The sequence below is a fragment of the Ambystoma mexicanum genome, chromosome 4p, assembly GCF_040938575.1.
Source record: "Ambystoma mexicanum isolate Mex_15411 chromosome 4p, UKY_AmexF1_1, whole genome shotgun sequence".
Lineage (NCBI taxonomy): Eukaryota > Metazoa > Chordata > Amphibia > Caudata > Ambystomatidae > Ambystoma > Ambystoma mexicanum.
Genome location: NC_090927.1, coordinates 212,346,825 through 212,361,948, shown reverse-complemented (window position 1 = coordinate 212,361,948; position 15,124 = coordinate 212,346,825). Strand labels below are relative to the sequence as shown.

General features: G+C 46.6%; 1 pseudogene; it reads left to right on the top strand.

Annotated features, from left to right (window-relative positions):
* The first annotated feature begins 2,005 nt into the window (after window positions 1-2,005).
* LOC138452570 (phosphatidylethanolamine-binding protein 1 pseudogene) lies at window positions 2,006-2,682 on the top strand (annotated as a pseudogene).
* Window positions 2,683-15,124: the final 12,442 nt, after the last annotated feature.

The following is a 15,124-nucleotide window of genomic DNA, read 5'->3' as shown; positions in this document are numbered from 1 at the left end:
CAGAGAAAAGACGCTCCAAATCCATCAGAAAAGTATTAGTATTGTTCCTAACCACCTTTTCACTAATCTAACAGGCCGCAGGTGCTTTAAAATACACTATTTGCCATTACATGCCAAAATAATTTTCAGGAGGTAACGTCCAAAGAACGATAGAAGTGATCTGTAAAGCCTACCATGTAAAGCCATACAAAAATCATGGAATATACCTTTGCCTTATTTACCTCCAGACACTTGTCCTATCTCAATGCCCCAGATTTGATAACATTTTAAAAATCCTTTTAAACCTTAATGATGCCCTTTCAGCTGTCTTCTTAAAATGACTGACCGAAGCACCGCTCTTGGAGAACAGTGGGCTCAAATGAATTTGAGACTACTTCCTCATCTCCACATTCATTTAAAAACCAGCTACAAGGTTTCACCCTTTTCCCGAACAACATCATTTGGTCATATTCCATTTAAAACTGGAGCTCTCAAAATAGAAATTTGTGTAAAGCAGGCCCTGTTGAAGACCTGCTGGCGTAAAGTCCAAAATGGCTGCTTCGTCGACATAAAGAAGCATGCTATACAATTTATCCTTCAGAGAGGGTGGGTTAACTTTCCTAAGATAAATACTAGAGTTAAAGTTTGAGAGGAATACATTTGGGCCAACTGACATCTCTGCTTTTCACCTTTATTGGTGGGGGACAAACAATGTATCATTCCCCCATCTTGCATATGGGACAGACGCTGAGATGTCTACGTGTCACATTCAGATAACATTTAATAAACAACTAGGGACCCAATAAAATGCAAATTATGCCACAAGATGCTCCTATCGATCAAATCAAATGGTTTCTCCAAATCTGAAAAAAGCCACAAATAATCTCCCTCCCTTAACCTCCCAAATACTGTATTTCTCGATGATGGTTCTCGAAGGGAAGCGATGGTCCACTCTACTATGCCCTCGCCTGAAACTTGCTTTGGATGGCTTCAAAATAAGGTTACTTTGAGTCTATTCTTACAGTCTGAGCAACAAAAATTATCTTACTGACAATGTCGAGTAAGGATATTGGCCTATAAGCGTGAGGGGCTGTGGTCCAAGGACTACTTGTTCAAGTAGATGGAGTAATGCCTGTCTTGACAATTGCATTAAATAATTTGATATCACTTGAAAAAGATCCTATAATTTCTAAATACATTATTTGTTTGTCTTTTGGCAGTTTTTATATGCCCTTTTGAAACTATACATCTGGCCAGCCGTGTACACATCACTCTTTAAATCATGATTCCAATTGATATTTGAGATTCTACACATTCTGCATCGAACCATGGGGCACCCCTTTCTATAACCTGGACCTCCTGTACTTGGGGGACACTATTTGCCAATAGCTCTGTCCCTGATAGTTTCAACCAAAAAACAAACTGGCACTTTTCTTTGTGGCCTCTGAACTGTTTAACAGTTTTAAGAGAATATCTTAATTTCTTGTGAATTGGTAGTTCTTTCCGATGCCTCCTTGTCAGGCTTAGGCATAGCCAACCAGCCCCTCTGGCTGTCAGACATCTTCTTAGTGCCTACCCCATGCCATTGGACTATTTACTCAAAGAGGATAGTGATCACTTTCTGTTCAATCAGAAATACAAAATGTCGTAACATTCCTGAATAAAAAACCACCCACAATACAGTAATCAATGACTGAGAAACAGTATTACTGGTCTTGCATGCTTAGAAATGCACCATTTCAAAGATCCCAGAAAATCCTGTGTTTAGAATTCCAATGTACACCTGAAAATCAATCTTCCATTTGTGACCAATTTTAGTGTCCAAACTTTATCACAAAATATCTTACAAATATTTAGCTCGAGAAACTGAAGCCACTGGTAAGGTTTATTTAGTCCTACAATATTTTTTAACAACTTGTCTGGTCCCATCTGTCTAAAAACGTCTTACTGATTAAACATCTGACTCTTTTGGGTACTGCTGAATTCTGTGGCTTGTTCAATTAGTCCCCTTTGTTCTCGTCACGCCATGCCCGTCAATTTAGATGACTGGTCCGGGCCGCTCAATCTCAATGAAGTAGATGAGAAACCATCCCACGCACTAGGAGTCAAGTATGGGAGCGTGGAGGTAGACGAGTTGGGAAAAGAGCTGACACCTGCCCAGGTTCAGAACAAACCAACACTCCTTGAATGGAGTGGTATGGAAAAAGACAAGCTTTACACAGTCGGTATGACTGACCCGGATGCCCCCAGCAGAAATAATCCAAAGTTTAGGGAATGGCATCACTATCTGGTAACAAATGTCAAGGGAGGTGACTTAAGTACAGGATTTGTCGAGTCAGATTATGTTGGTGCTGGGCCTCCAAAAGGAACAGGGCTTCACAGATATGTGTGGCTGGTGTATGAGCAGCCTGGACCCATCAAGTGTGACAAGCCTGTCCTCAGCAACCGCTCTGGTGACCACCGTGGCAACTTCAGTATGGCATCGTTTCGTAAAAAGTACAAGCTTGGAGCCCCTGTTGCTGGCACTTGTTATCAAGCACAGTGGGATGATTATGTACCAAAGCTGTATGAGCAACTCTCTGGAAAGTAGCATGTTGAGTGCTACAACGTGGATGTCATTATGCATTTATGCATCATTAAATCTATTTGTAATGCAATTGTATGATGGCACTTCTGAAGTTTAAAAGTTGAGTTGCCCTCCCACACAGCACGCCTTTCACCCAAAACATAAAACATGAAACCAGTAATCTCACAGCTGCCTATCACAATATCAGAATGCCTTTTGGTTTCTTGATCCGTGAAACTGATTTTTCAAAACGTAATGCTTTCCGACGTCTTTAGATGGAGGGTGCTAACTCTAACAACATGCAGTATCTTAATTATCTGCTGTTTTTAAAAACCATGTAGTTGGGAATTGCATGGAAATTAACAATACGAGGGAAATAGAAAATACTGCATGCAGTACGTTATTCACAACACATTTACCCCATGTTTTATTTTTACCTTGTGCTGTAAATATTCCATACGTGTCAAGTATTTAAAATGTCACGTTATTACTGTTCTCAACGTAATCCTAACAAAAATGGACACCCCTGCTTCAATTGACTCCTTCTTTTGCAGGTGTAAAATTAGGTTGTTTACATATAATGGGATTAAATGCGGTCTACAATATTAAAGGCAATTACAAAATCGGAAATGCATGCTATGCTTTAAGTAAAAATATGGAAATTGTGTTAGTATATTGGGTACTGTGTGTGCTGTTTTGCTGGGTCATTTGCAAACATCTGATTTGTAGATGGTGGATTATATGATGGGCCAGTTTTTTTTTCTTTTAGGTTTTGTGATAGGAATTCCCTATTAGGCAAACGAGTCCTACAAATCCTGGTAAGGACGCACATTTGGGGTTGTAAAACTCCACGAAGGTGCTTTGTTTAACATGGAACGTTCTCTATCAAAGTGTGGCTAACAAAATATGATTGTAGTACATGGGACCATTTTCAGGAACGTTCAAGTACGTTTAATTGCCTGAAACTTTTAAGCCTCATCAAGGCATAGCGAACCCGAGGAAGAGCCAATAGGGAGTTTGGGTAGTGAAGGCTTTTTTTTAGTTTAGGAAAAGAAAATTGATTGGAGCCTTCTTTAAGCCGCCATATCACTAACTATTCTTTCAACGATCCTGGGAGGAAAAAAAGGCTTGATGGTGCCTAGATTTGCCCAAACCTCTACCATTAGTACAAGATTGACGTTTGTTACATCCATCCATGCTTCCGTCTTGATGGTTACTTCTGACAAGAGTGGGAGGATATATTTTCACTTGGTAAAGGAACTAGACTGTTCTCTGTATGCTGGCCATTGAATGTGTGTTGATCACCAGTAGCCTCTTCTCTGAAAAGAAGTACAAAACGTACCAGTTATTAGAGCAACCAAATGCTTGTCTTTATGTCACTGATCTTAGAATGAAAACAACCCGACATCCATGTTCCCAAAACGTGGAAAAATGAGGTTGTTTTCTTGATGTGTCCACTGAATTAACAGTGTGTTACAGCAGACAGTTCTTGTATTAACAAACCTACTACTGAACTTGCTTAATGAGGCACAACCCATGTTTTGTAAGTTGGCCAGCGGTTATCACATAAAGAGAAGGTAAAGTCTTAAGATTGGTGATTGTGTGGAGTATTTTACTGGGACCACGTCTGACAGCTTACCATAGAGCACTTGCACTCTGGATAGATTACTATGTCTGAATTTAGAACCACTTTTTAGTACATCAGAAACGTTTGGTTGGCGCGTGGCGCGAAGGGATGGCAAAACACAGATTTCACAATAATTAAAGCCCAGGAAGTTAGAAAACCAAAAATTAAAATAAAAAATAAAAATAAAAAAATAAAAAAAATAAAAAGGTCTTACTGAGCACTCGAGTTCCTTAACATTTCCTGTAAACAACTGCTTATTGTCAAATTAAGCTAAAGGCCTTGCAGATTTACTTTACTAGAATTGCACGTGGTCTACGTTGTACTGTGAATTACAATGTTCTGATAGCAGTATTAAAGTTTATTACATTCCTAATTTGTGTTGCAATAATTTTTACGCCAACTGAGTGCTGATATGTTCCGCCGAAGAATGGATGTTGCTCACCATTTCATTTGATATCCAAATTTGGTTCATTGTGCACAATAGGTTAGGAACCCCTCTGTTAGAACATGTGGCACAGTTCATTGTAAATTGCATCGTGTGCCAAAAATGTACTTCAGGGCACACTTTGCGAACAGTAAGAGGAGCGATTCCAAGACCCAATGGCCGATTTCAGCGTCTACATATAGATTATGTGGAAATGTTACAGGCATGCAACGGCTACAAATATTTGCTGGTAGTAGTATGTCCTTTTTCTAGATGAATTGAGGCAGGTCCATGCATGCAACCTGATGCCTCATGTGCCGTGCGTCCAAGTTCCTTGTACTCAAGGTGTTCCTCAGGTGGGGAGGATGTGAGATTTTGCGGTCTGACAATGGACCGCATTTTGTAAATGAGATGTTTGAACAAATAGTTCTCCTATTAGCTATCAACCACAGGCAAATGGTGTCTGTGAGCTTTTAAATGGACTATTAAAGGAAAGAATGACGAAGCTCAAAACAACCTTAAGAAATAGATGGCTACATTGCCTACCCCTTGCCCTATATGCCCTGAGAAATCAGCCTGGTTCAAATAACCATTTAACTCCTCATGAGTTGGTAACTGGACACTGTATGAGAAGGTTTACACTACTTTCCTGTAACTATTGTTCTCCACCATGGGTCTGGCACGTATTCACATGCTCATGGATTTTCCCCGTCATCAGGCTGGGAATACTCGGTAAAAGAAAAAACTGTTTCACTTTCACTTACAAACTGTATTTCTCCCTTAAACCAATCGCTGTCCTCTGGGTTAAACTGCCCCATCCAATGACAGTCCTATCCCTAAGCCCCTCCTCTGGCAGCCATCTTCAGATTTGGTAAGCACGTAAAGTGGCAGTATGACCAAGAAGAGCAGCAGAAGGGTCCATGTGAATCCATGCCAGACCCACGCTGGAGAACAATAGTTACAGGTAAGTAACTTAAACCTTCTCCAGCACGGGGTCTGCCATGGATTCACATGCTCATGAATAACAAATACATAGCAGTACAACATTACACAACCACGGGAAGTGGCAAAGCTCAACAGAAGCAATTACACTTACCTATGGAACAGACTCACCTCAAGCAAACAGGTTGCGTAGTACTGCTTGGCCGTCTCTGGACTCCTCCCTGGAATCCCTGTCAACGCAGTAGAATTTCGTGAAGGCGTGAGTGGACCTCCACGTAGCAGACCTGCAGATGTCAAGCAGTGGCACACCAGACAGGAACAGCATAGTCACAGCAATCGCTTTGGTGGAGTGGGCTTTCGGACAACCGGGCAGTGGTCAGTTAGACAACCAATGACAGTGTGTGATGCAGCTGGAGAACCATCTTGAAATGGAAGTCTTGGACAAGGCCGTCCCATGGTTCACAGGACCAAAGTTCCCAAACAGCTGTGAAGTCTTCTGAAAACTCTTTGCGCATGTGATGTAGAACTTCCGGAAAAGAGCAACGTCCAGCGAATGCAAGACCCTTTCCGCCGGTGACAAAGGTTTCGGGAAAAAAATAGGTAACACAAAAGGCTCGCTGAGGTGGAACCTTTGGCATGAAGGAGGGGTGCGTTTGTAGAACCACCCTCAATTCGTGGAAAGTCAGGTATGGTTGTTTACAGGATAGGGCCTGGATCTCCCCTACCCTTCTGGCAGAGGGGAAGGCCACCAGGAAAGCCGTTTTCCATGAGAGGAACTTGAGCAAGGCCTCATGCAGAGGCCCAAAGGGGGCCCCCATGAGCCTCGACAGAACCACGTTTAGTTCCCACGCTGGAACATGAGCCTTCATCGGCGAGAAAGATCTGAAAAGTCCTTTGAGAAACTCCATGACGAGTCAATGGGACCAAAGCATAGATCTTCCTGGTGACCTGGTGAAGCGGGAGATAGCCGCCAGATGTACCTTGATGGAGGCGTGCGCCAGTCCGGCCTTGGCCAAGGATAGCAAGTACGGCAGGATCTGTGGGGCTGTGACAGTCAAAGCAAAATTCTTCCACTTGTGACCGTAGCACTTCAAGGGGTTGACGACACCCTGGCTTTGGCAAAGACCTCCCTGCAGTCCGCTGGCAACTCACATCCTCCAAACCCTAGGGCTGAAGGAGCCAAGTCATCAGGTTCAGCGATCGTGGGTCATGATGTAGGATTGCGCCTCCTTCTCTGATGAGAAGATCTGGAACCACTGGCAGCTTGACCGGAGGCAACGCTGACAGGCTGAGACGGTCCGGGTACCAAATCTGCCTCGGCCACGCCGGGGCGATGAGTATCATCCTGCATTGGCACTGTCCAAGTGTGTTGAGGACTCATAGCAGGAGAGGAAACGCATACAGCAACAGCCCTTCCCACGGGAAGGAGAACACATCCCCCAGGCTCCTTGGTTGGTGGAATCTACTGGCAAACTTCTGGCATTTGGAGTTCACCCCTGTCGCAAACAGATCCATCTGGGGCCTGCCCCACTTGACGAAGATGCAGTCCACCTGGTCCTGCCAAAAGTTCCCACTCGTGGCAGGAGCGCAATTCCCTGCTGAGGGAGTCTGCAATGGTGTTATTGGCTGCCGCTAGGTGAAAAGGGCCAAGGAACATCCCCTGTCTGACGGCCCAGCGCCACAAGTCCTGCGCTTCCTTGAAGAGTGCTGGGGACCGGGTGCCCCCCTGTTTCCTGATGTAGAACATGGTGGCGGTGTTGTCCGTGAAGATCCTCACCACCTTGCCCCATAGAGACGGAAGGAACGACCTGAAGGCCCAGAACACTGCCCGTAGCTCCAGGATGTTGATATGGAGATCCTTCTCCTCCGACAGCCACAGGCCTCTGGCGTGCAGATGTCCAATGTGGGCTCCCCCACCCTTGCATGAAAGCGTCTGTGGTGACCGTCCCCTGGTATGGGGATTTTGAAATCCCCTGCCCTGGGCAAGATTGGAGCGGACGCCCCACCATCCTATTACGCGACGGAACTCGTTGTCGAGAGGGATCTTGTCCATGAAGCTTCCGGACACGTGTACCCAACGAGCATCCAGGAACTCCTTAAGGGGTTGCATTTGCAACTTGCAGAGCCGGATGAGGTAGATGCAGGACGACATCATGCACAGTAATGACTTGATGGCCTGCACCGTGTCTGTCCTCGTTGACGGCAGTCGCTGCACCTTTCCTTGAATGGCTACTACCCTCTCTTCCGATGGCAACGATAGGCAAGACACCATTTTGACTCTGGCATCTAGGAACAGCGCGTTCTGCGATGGTGTTAAGCAGAACTTTGGATAGTTTTTTTTTAAACATACTTTATTGGTTTCCATAATAGTCAACGTACATTGCACCAAAACACGGTACATAAAAAACAATCCCCCAACATTTCCCCCCCAACTCCTCTCCCGTCCCCGGCTTAGAGCCTCGCGAATCCCAGCTTCCACCTCCTATTTTGTAGGTGTTACGCCTATTTCTCTGTCCGAGGAGCTATCTTGCTCCGTTTCCTCTTGTCCAGACCCCGTCAATGAGGCGATCAAATGTAGCCAGGCTGTGAGTGTGTTCGCTTCCTCTTCCCCCCTCTAACCACCGCTTCCCTCCACACTACCGTTTCTGCATCTGCCCATTTCAGGAGGTCCCGCCACCATACCTCTGCATTTGGTCTCTTGCTTGCCTTCCAATTCATTGCTATCCTGTGTTTAGCTAGAATAAATGCCAAGTCTTTAAGTTTGCTCACATGTCTGAGTTTACGCGGTCTTGGGAATCCACCCACCATACACGCCCACAGAGAATCCACTTCCAATTTTATCCCTTTGCCTGCCAGGAGGTGTGCTACTTCCTCACAATATCTAGCTATTTTTGGGCATGCCCAAAACATGTGTACCATCCCTGCATCTACCTCTCCACATCTCGGGCATTTCTGTGCATTTGCACTCGTGAATTTATCAATCTTCTTGGGGGACATATATGCTCTATGGGTGACTTATAACTGAATTTGTTGTAGTCTCACATTTCTTGACACCTTCTTATGATATCTTTGCATTCTCACCCACAGCCCGTCGCCTATTGTTTCCCCTCCGTCTTCTTCCCAGTTCCTCCTCATCTGAACCACCTCCTTCCCAACTTTGGACATCATTATGTCGTAGATTCGGGAGACCTCATCAAACCCCCGTCAGATACCGCTTGAAACGTTTCTATGGCAGCATCCGGTTGCTGGATCAGACCCACCTCAGACCACGTTTTCTTTACCATTATCACGAGCCTAGCGTATGTGATATATTGCCCACTATGTAAACCTGTATCTTCTCTCAGTGTATCAAATTCTATCCTCTCCCCCCTCGCCACACATCTTCCATGGTTGATACCCACACTGGTTCCCAGTGTTCCCTAATAGTCCTCCTCAATTGCTTATCCACCCCCCCTCAGTGCGACCAAAGGAACCTGTGGGGAGCACGGAAGAGGATTCCCCATCACCTGGCAGGCTCTATGCCAGATCTTCCTCCCCAGGTCCAGTAATGCTGACCCCTTACCTCCTGGGGGTTCCGCCAACCACATCCACTCATTCAGAAAATAAGGTGTACACTCCGCCTTCAGCAATCTAGACTCCAGTGTGGGGTCCTCATATAACCATCTTGCTACATATTGCAGCTGGCCAGCCAGGTAATGCACCTCGAAATTGGGCAGCCTAATCCCTCCTTGATCATACGGGTTCTGCAATTTCCACAATGCTATCCTGTTCCTGGAGTTGTGCCATATGAACCCCCTCCATATGCTCTACATCCTGGCGAAGAACCACTTGGGTATCATGTACGGGACATTCGCAAAGTAGTACAGTAGCCTGGGAAGCACTCTCATCTTCAGTAGTGCTGCTCTGCCCATCATAGTAAGAGGTAACCGGGCCCAGAATACTATGCTTTGTTCAATTTTTCCCACTGCCTTTTCTGTGTTATGCTTGTGTTCATCCTCGACTTTGTGATATATATCCACTCCCAGATACCTAAAAGTGTCAGTTGTCCATCCTATCTGTAGCACTTGTAGCTCATGCTGTGGTATTCCTACATACCTGCCTAGGGGGAATATGGTGGATTTTTTAGGATTGTTATGCCGGAGAGTATCGCATAACGTTTCATCACTTCTAGAATATATTGCAGGTTTTCTTTAGGGTATTGCAGATATAGCAACATATCATCTGCATATAGTGATATCAGATGCTGTCCCCCTTTTGTGTTGATTCCCACTTCACTATATTGTTGTCTTAGGTATATCGCCAAAGCTTACAGTGCCAAGATAAAGAGCATTGGGGACCAGGGGCACCCTTGCCTGGTGCCTCTACTTACGAGTCCATCGTTCCGAAAATGATCGGTCCTGTCCGGACTCATGCCACCGGCTCACTGTACAGCAATTGAGCCCATTTCAGATACACTGGCCTTATCCCACATTCCTTCAGAACCGCCATCAACAACAACCGTTTGACTGAGTCGAAGGCTTTAACTGCGTCCAGTGAGACTATCGCTACTTCTTGGGAGCTCCCCTCTGTCTGGTCAATGACGTGGTGAAGCCTCCTAAGATTGTCGGCAATACACCTACGTGGGACATACTCTGTCTGGTCATGATGCATAAGTTTATTTCTCATTGGCTTCAGTCTATTTGCCATCACTGCCGTGAGTATCTTGCTATCCTGGTTAAGCATTGACAATGGTCTGTAAGATCAGCAGTCTGTGCTCAGTTTATCTGGCTTGAGGAGCGGGATAATAATCGCTTCCCTGAGGGTCTCTGGCAGCCAACCCTTGTCAAACGCCTCATTCAACATGGCTAACATCGATGGGAGTAAGTCAGCCCTATATGTTTTATAAAACTCACTTGGGAGACCGTCCGCCTCCAGAGCCTTATTAGTCGGTAGTGTCTGGATCACACGCTCCAGTTCTTCCACTGTGAGTGGGGCCTCTATCAGTTTCCCCGAGCATAGGTAAACTGATCTCCGCCAGTGTATCCAATATGTCAATTTCCTCTTCTTCAATCTTGTTTGCATATAATTCTTGATAATATCTATGGAAGTATTCATTCACCCCTTCCTGAGTGTCCTCCACCAACCCATCCTCCCTCTGTATTTCTCTGATTGCCTATCTGGGGGCCTCAATCTTACACAACCAGTCTAGCAGTCTGCCTGGTTTATCGCCTTCTGCAAGCTGCCTTTCTATGTATTTCCTATTAATTTAAGTTACTTAGGGCCTCATTACGAGTTTGGAGGCAGCCATGCCCTTAATAAGGGTCTGGGTCCATGGTCCCTGAATCGGGAAATACCGGGCCATTCCGACTTTGGAGGGCTCAGTATTTCCCCATTCAGGGAACCAGACCATAGGGCTCAATGGGAATGGGGAGCATGCTTACAACGGGCCCGTTAATGACGGGCCCGTTGTTAGCATGCTTGTCCCTTCGCGTAAAACCAGACGTCCAGAGCGGGTCCTGCGAAGGGACCTCGCAATGCGGTGGTATGGGTTTAACGGCGCCGGCAGTCTACCAGCGCCATTAAACCCATACCGCCAGGGTCCTAATGAGGCCCTTAGTCTTTCTCAGAGGGCTCTGCAATTTTCTTGTAGTTGACGTATGGCCTCAGCCTCTCCCGGGGGAATCCTCCCCTTGCTGCATTTTAGCTTCTATCTCCTTTTCTGTGTCTTGCAGTTCCCGCACTATACCACCCTGTAATCCTTTAGATTTTGAGATTGCTTCCCCTCTCACCACCACCTTAAATGCTTCCCACAGCATGCCGGCTGACCTCACACTCCCCATATTACGTTCAAAGTATTAATTTATAACCTTCCTCAGGTCCTCTCTGAATATTGTATCCCTCAGCCCTTCGACTCTGAGTTTCCACGTCGGGATTCTGGACCTGGGAGGAGAGATCTGCCATTTCACTATCAATGGCGTGTGGTCCGAGAGGACTGCTGCCTTGTACTCTGCACTTCTTATGTCTTCCATCACTGTATTGGCTGCAAATATGTAATCCAACCTGGTGTGTAGGTTGTGTGGAGCTGAGTAATGTGAGTATTCCCTGTGTTGTGGGTGAAGTCTTCTCAACACATCAACCATATGGAAATCATTCAGAAGCACCCCTAGGGCCTTGGCCACCGGGTTAGTCTTGGCTACTTTCTTATCTGATCTGTCGAGCTTGGGGTTCATTGTACAGTTCAAATCCCCCCCATTATAACTGATTCCATCTACATATGGGCTGATCTTGGCATACAGGTCGCCCCACGCAAGAGAGATGGCAAAACATCTAGAGCGCAATAAGCGGGAGGAAATCACCCCTACAAGAGCTGACACCACGGTGTAAATCACCTTCTTTCCCATGGCGTCCATCCTCTTCCCCCTCGCTGTCTGGAGGGACCAACCAGGATGAGGACGGGTTGGCTGACCGTTTCCTCACGGCTGCCGATACCACCAAATCCAGCGATGGCTGCGACATCAGGCACCTGGGTGCGGAGCCCGGCACCCAATACTTCTCTCCAGACTATCCCATCATGAGGGCCAGGCCCTTTTCCCCGCTTCCCAAATGTCATCCAGAAGGGGTACCGCCATGATCGTCTTCCTCTTGGCCTCACGCCTCTGGTACAAGAAACCCTCCATCTTGGTTTCCTCTGGCACAAGCTGGAATAGCTCGGAGGATCTGGAGATCATCGACTGGAACGATCCCACCTCATCCAGTGGGGACACCCTATGTGGAGCATCCAAATGCAGAGACTCGTCGTCATCCGTCGTCGTGGCTGTATCCGTCCCTGTACCCGTGGCCGTGTCTGCTGGGGGAGAAGGGATCCGACGTGGCAGTGGAGGTTGAAATGGAGGCAGATCGGGGTCCTGGGGACCACTGGAGCGGGTCCAGGTGCATCCTCGTCTGGATCTCCGACACCAAGGTGTGCAGGGTCGAAAGAATGTCCAAGGAAATGTACATCCGCTGAGATGGCAGCACCGGAAAACTATCATTGCTCTCGTCGTCCTCCAACATGCTCATGGACCGTGTGCAAAGACTCCTGGTCTTCGTCGTCTGTGGACGAGACCTCCATGGTCTGGGAGGTCTGTTTCAGGGCCTCCTAGCCCCCCATTCTCACCTCCGAGGGTCTTGAACCGGGACCTGAGCCTGTTTCCCCCCTTCTGGCACGCCAGTAGACTTTGCCAAAGTCACTGCTGCGGAGTCGCACCTTGGGGGCAGGGATACCTTCTGCGCTGCGGGGACTTACTTCGCAGGGTCAGCACCCTTAGCCCCTGTGGTAGTAGCAGTCGCCAACTTCGTCGCCGACGAATTGTCTTAACCTGTGCGGGTTGGGCCTGCTTGGGCTGTTCTGCCTTCTTCTCCTCCATCCGCGGCTTCTCCGTTTTCTCACGCAGTTTATCCCGGGTAGATGATTTCCTTTTCGAGGAGGAGTTTGATTGCCGGCTGGCAATGGAGGCAGAGGCTGATGTCGATCGCGCCCTATCCACCCTGGGACCAGCTTCCGCAGCGAACTCGGTGGACTCGGACTTGCAGTTCTTGGCCTTCGCTTGGGCCCCCATGGATAAGGTACCCTCAAAGGACTTCGAAGACCGCTTCTCGGACTGGCCGGTCCTGGGTGAGGCATGGCCCTGCTTGGAGCACGGGTCAGAGGCCTTGGCATTAAGCTACGCCGCCAGTCTAATGTGCCTGTGCCTCGTTGTCTTCTTGGAGAACCCGGGGCATATCTCGCACTCCACCTCCTTGTGGTCTGGATGGAGGCAGTAGAGGCATTACAGGTGCGTGTCTTCTACAAACACATTCCGTAGCCCGCATTTGGTCCAGGGCTTGAAGAGGAACCTTTCCTCCTTCTCCTCCATCATGATCAGAGGGCGCGAAGTAGGCCCGATGGCCTTCTAGAATCTTTGACGATCTTCGCCCTTGAGGCGAAATTCACCAACAACGGATTCCCGCTGTCGGCAGATGGAGAAAAGAGCACATAGGCCCCTTTGGGACAAAAATAGAACCTTTATCCATCGAAAAACATGAAAAAACATAGAAGTAGCTCAAAAAGCAAACCCAAGGACTCCGATAATGAAGCGTGCAGTAAAAATCTGAAGATGGCTGCCAGAGGAAGGGCTTAGGGAGAGGACTGTCATTGGATAGGGGCAGTATGACCCTGTGGACAGTGATTGGTTTAAAGTAAAAATACAGTTTGTAAGTGAAAGTGAAACTGTTCTTTCTTTTACTGAGGATTCCCAGCCTGACGACGGGTAATATTCATGAGCATGTGTATCCATGCCAGACCCAATGCTGGAGAACCCCACTTGCTCCTCCAACTAGGGTAAGCACTGATGCCCACAGTGCAGCAAAGGCATTCGCTGATAAGATGCATGATTACCTAACAGCAATGACTGCAAGTATTTCTTTCATGTCTCAACAGATCAAAAACAGAAAGTAGGGATCAAAAAGAAGCGACAAGGACACTCAACCCGATGACTTAGAGGATTTACTGCAGTCACCTGTTTTGTATCCAGGAGACCAAGTGCTAGCATGAAAATTTGTGCGCACCTGGAGTACACCTCGTTTTGAAGGTTCCCTCGAGGTGGAGGAAGTCAGACCCACCGCAGTAAAGTTAAAAGGACGGCAAGCTTGGATACATTTACATGATCTCAAGCCATACAAAGGAGAAACACCGACCCTCCTGCAGCTGCCTGCAATGAAGCAAGAGAAGTAGTCCTGCGCATGCTGACTCATTCGATGACCAAGAAGCAAGAACAAGAAGAATGATGAGCACATAAAAGCATCTTAAAGAAGGGAATGATCTTTTCAAATTTGACAAAGAAAAAATAGATTTGCAGATATCCTGGTAACTTTTCCTCTTTTCTAGATAGGGTCAAGGAACAATGGGACAGACAAACTGGAGCCTGAAGAACAGAAGCACATTTCATCTTTCATGATACCTATTGTAGACACTATACACAGACTCTTATAAGACGATAGGCGAATATATGTTTCTAAGTAATCCAAAGAATAATCATATCATTTTTAGAATACTAGTGGCAATTACCTTACAGTATTTGATAAATGTGTGATCCAAAAGGAGATAACAGATTTGCATATTAAAGTAAATACCAAATGGAGAGGTTTCAATATTTCAGAAAATCACTACAATCCAGAAAGCCAATAGGCTTTTATGGAGTAATAATTGTGATATCATTTTGCATTAGGATTTGTGTTTTCCTTCTTATTATGGTGATGTTTAGAGATATTAAAAAGGACAATACAGAGATGGAGGATGTTAATGAAACAACTACTATTGTTCCCACTAGAGGCACAGGGCCTCATTACGACCCTGGCGGAACGGGTTAAACGGCGCCGTAAAAGGTGACGGCGCCGTTCAACCCGTTCCGCCACATTACGAGGTCCCCTCGCGGGACACGTTAAGCACGCCTGGGAAAACCAGGCGTGCTTACCGGGTCCCGCGAGGGGAAGAGGGAGCAAACAACGGGCCATCTCGTAATGGCCCGTTGTTTGCTCCCTCTCCCATTCCCATTCAGCCCTATGGGGGCTGAAATGGGAATGGGGAAGG